The sequence below is a fragment of the Suricata suricatta genome, chromosome 7 (assembly GCF_006229205.1).
Source record: "Suricata suricatta isolate VVHF042 chromosome 7, meerkat_22Aug2017_6uvM2_HiC, whole genome shotgun sequence".
Lineage (NCBI taxonomy): Eukaryota > Metazoa > Chordata > Mammalia > Carnivora > Herpestidae > Suricata > Suricata suricatta.
In genome coordinates this window covers 124,547,819-124,552,503 of record NC_043706.1, presented here as the reverse complement: position 1 = coordinate 124,552,503, position 4,685 = coordinate 124,547,819, and positions in this window count along the sequence as shown.

The following is a 4,685-nucleotide window of genomic DNA, read 5'->3' as shown; positions in this document are numbered from 1 at the left end:
TAATCTTCAAACAGGCATCCTAGTCTTTAGAAACTGATACCTCTCTTAATGAAGAAAGGAAAAAGAAAATGTACAATACTGAACAAGGAGACAAATCAACAAGCAAAAAAAAAAAAGGCATCATGCTATGAATGAAAGATTCTGAAGCTATGTACTTAGGTACAATTCACAAAATAAAATCAGTTATCTGGGCATTATTGCCATGAACCTACACTACACATTTCAGATATATTCCAGTATTTGACATTTTGCAATTCAGTCTTTTAAATTTTGTTATTCATTTTTCATGTTTCATTATATCTTTTTTAAATAAATTTCTCTCTCTTATTTTTCCTGATTTTTGTCTTTTACAGCAAAATTGCCTGACAATTCGTTAAGCAGGAAAAACATTTGCTGCAAAAATGCTTGCAAAGCAAAGATGCTGACGGCAAAACTACCTACAACCAATTTAAATGTATGGATTTTGGGGGACACAAAATTCAGTCTATAGAAGATCCTTCAGGGCACGTGGGGGGCTCAGTCGGTTAAGCATCCAACTTCACCTCCCCACATGGGGCTCTGTGCTGACTGCTTGGAACCTGGAGCCTGCTTTGAATTCTGTGTCTCCCTTTCTCTCTACCCCTCCCAGCTCATGCTCCGTCTCTCTCTCAAAAATAAATAAAACATTAAAAAAAAAAAAAGAACATCCTTCAATGTCCACTCACAGCTTTGCTTTTTCCAGTTTGAGAAGAGAATTAGGCTAAATGTATTTGGAAGTAATAGCAGCCTTAGAACAGAAATCAGAAGTATAAATATTCCCACTCTATTTGGTGCCTATAGATAGATCTCAGCCTCAACCATGAGAGTTCCTTAAAATTGCAACATTCAAGTAGCCTCTTAAACAGCAGTTATTCTGGGATATTCCAGTCTGAAGCCAAAAATGACCTCCCACCCAGACTCAAAGAACTCAAAAAGGAAAACACCAGTGATAGTAAATCACCCCAATTAGGAAAAAATTTAAAAAAAAAAAGACAATGCAGGAAAAAAATAAAAAACAGACAGAAATAAACTCAGAGAAACAATCTGTCCATTTAGGAAAATCCTGAGGTCTGTCTGCGAGGAAATACTAAAAGAGTAGGGAACAGACCAAAATCCTTTAATGAATCATGGAATCTGTAAACTGGTATCAGATGTTCCCCAGTAGTGAAGCCATGGGGAGTCCCAGCCACATTTCAAATTCTTCCAAATAAGGTAGCCTGAGCCAAAAGCTAAGCTCTTAAAGACAATTTCTTCTTACCTGATTGTCTACTTGGTTTAGAATGAACTGATTGTTTACAGAACTGAAGTGCATGTATATGTGTAAAATTAGAGGATTGTGAAGATTCCGTTAAACACACACACACACACACACACACACACACACACACACACACCACATTTTTTACTGAGACAGACTTTCCAGTGTACCAGTGGGAGAAAAGGGTAGTATAAATCCAAGGAGAGAATTTGTGGTTTCATTGGTGGTCAGGCAGCTGAGGGGGTGTGTTTCCTGTTGTAACATAGCAACTTGATGTCAGTGCTGCTCCTCCATCGTATGCAAGAAAGGAGATGCCAAATATCCCACAAAAGAATTTTCCAGACCGTGTAGAGATGGTTTTTAGCTCTTAGACATACATACAAAAAGTAACTACTTCAAGCTGAAGTTTTAGATTCCAGAAACTTAAATAGTATAGAATTAGAGACTCCTAGAAAGAACTCTTAATAGAATGCTAACTGCAAGAGTTACTTGTGCATTAGTTTATTCATCTCCTCCACCTCAAGGGTGGGGGTGGCTTGCTGCCTGAGCCAGAGTCAGCTGTCTGGGCCAGATGTCCCAGGTGGTGAGCGGCTGCCTTAGTTTACCCCAGTGTGCCATGGAATATTGTTCTGTGTGTGTGACAAGCTGTGAAAAGATCGGGGAGCACTGATGTGAATTACACCCAACCTATTGACTTTCCAGATGTGGGACTAGATTGATGATTTTAGGTGGCGCACAGGCGTGCCTTTAAAAACACTGACTTGCTTTGTGAGAAAAAATGTTCCTATTCAACTCTTGTTTAATCCTCTGACTAGAGAAAGACAAATGATCAGTTTGGTGTTATCATATCTTCAACTAGTAATCTTCCTTTTAACAAAGAGAGCCCAGATCACAAAGCTTTTGCCATGCAGACTTTAGGTAGAATTTAATAACATTGTTTTGTTTTATTACATTTATTTTTGGCAACTGATTTTTTTTCGTTTATAGTAGTGATTTCAAGTCTCATTCAAAAACAAGCTTATTTAAACGAGAAAAAAGAGTTGGTGCAAAGAAAATATTGAACAAAAGATGGTACAAGATGAATCTTTTCCACATGGCAAAATATGTGAAGATAACATTCAAATGACTAAAGTTCTTTAAAAAAAAAAAATGCACCATGCATTGGGTGGCTTGAATCCACTCTACAGAATCTCTGATAAATCATTTAATCACGACTCCATTTCTCTAAGAAATCCAGGGATGATGGGGTGCGTGGGTGGTTCAGTTGGTTAAGTGTCCAGCTTCAGCTCAGGTCATGATCTCATGGTTTGTGGGTTCAAGCCCCGTGTCGGGCTCTGTGCTGATAGCTAACTCAGAGCCTGCAGCCTGCTTCGGATTCTGTGTCTCCCTCTCTCTCTGACTCTCCCCTGCTTGTGCTGTCTCTCAAAAATAAATTAAAAAAAAAAAAAAAGAAATCCAGGGATGCTTTTCCCTCAGGTGATTAAAGAATACAGCCTTACCTTTTTGCAGTCTCAAGTCTAATAGGGCTGAGGCAGAATCTTTCAGAAATCCAGGAAAAGTCTCATTTGTCTATTAGTAGATCAGACTGTGTCCCATGCTTTTTCCTGAGCCAACCACTTTTTCCTGAGCCAACCACTGTCACCAAAGGAATACAATATGCTGATCAATCAGGAGTAAGAAATAAAGACAACTTTACTGGAAGTGCATGGCCTTCAGTGAGGAAAAAGTTGATGTCTCAGCAGGAAAACAAATTGTGTTTACTGGAAAAATTCATATTGTGATATCCAGATATGAACTCAGTTCCCCGGGTAAGGTAAAGCCTTACCTTATGAACTTCATATGTCAGTATAGGAAGGAGTGAGGACTGTTCTCCATTTTGAAACTACACCAGGGGCTGCTATGTGTCAGTCCTCTCTGTGTCGATGAGCCAGGCATGGTGGGAGAAATAGAAAGCATGGCATCAATATAACATAGTGTTCTTTGGTTTCCAGACCAAAGCATATAATTAAGATGAGCTGGTGAGAAAAAAAAAAAAAGGAGAAAGAGAAGAAAAAGGAAAAGGAGGAGGTGAGGAGGGGAAGGAGAGAGGGGTAAGAGGGGGAAGGGGGAGGAAGAGGAAGAGGAGATCAGGAGAAGGAGAGAATATTCTAGTATCGGATACCCTGATAGCAACCAGGTGTGGGAACTGACAGCAAGAGAGGTGAGAGAAAAACCATACCAAGTGTTGACTGTAATGTAAAAAGCAGAGTAGAACTGCCAAAAAAAAAAAAAAAGAACACAATTTCAAAACTTAATATAGATCTCCAGTGATCAAGACAGTATGGTATTGATATTAAAAAAAATGTATGAATTGATGGAACAGAATTTAAAGTCTAGAAATATTCATGCTCAATTGAATTTTGGAAAAGGATCAAAAAAATTCAATGGGAATTGTCATTTCAAAAAACAGTGCTGGAGGGGTGCCTGGGGGACTCAGTCTGTTGAGCATCTGACTTTGGCTCAGGTCATGATCTCACGGTTGTGGGTTCGAGCCCCGCATCAGGCTCTGTGCTGACAGCTTACTTCAGATTCTGTGTCTCCTTCTTTCTCTGCCCCTCGCCCGTCTGCACTCTGTCTCTCCTGTTCTCTCAAAAATAAATTAAAAATGTAAAAAAAAAAAGGTGCAATTGAATATTCACATGCAGAAAGATGAATTTAGATCCTTATCCCACATCATACACAAAAAAAAAAAACCCTCAAAATAGATCATAGAGCAAGTTGTTAAAGGATATTAAATTAGACTGCATTAAAACTAAAACCTTTTGTACTTCAAAAGACACCATGAGTGAAAAAAAATGAAAGTCATGAGTTAGAGAGAGTATTTACACATCATATATCTGATAAAGGACCAGTATCTAGAATATATAAAGAGCTCTTTCAAATCAATAATAAAAAACAAACAACTGGATTTTAAGAGACAAAAGATGAACATTTCACCAATGAAGAGATACAAGTGGCTAATAAGAACATGAAAAGATATTTAACATCATTAGTTATTAGGTAAAAGCAAATTAACACCACAGTGAGATACTGCTTTACAACTACTTAGAATGGCTATCTTCAAAAAGTCAGACAATACCAAATGTCGACAATGATGTGATGAAACTGGAAACTTTATACCTTGCTGGTGAGAATTCAAAATGGTGCAGCCACTTTTTTTTTTTTACTTTATTTTTTTTTCTCCATAATATTTTATTGTCAAATTGTTTTCCATACAACACCCAGTGCTCTTCCCCTTAAGTGCCCTCCACCATCACCACCACCTCTTTTCCCCCCTCCCCCTTCCCCCTCAACCCTCAGTTCATTCTCAGCATTCAATAGTCTCTCAAGTTTTGCATCCCTCTCTCTCCCCAACTCTCTCTCCCTCCTC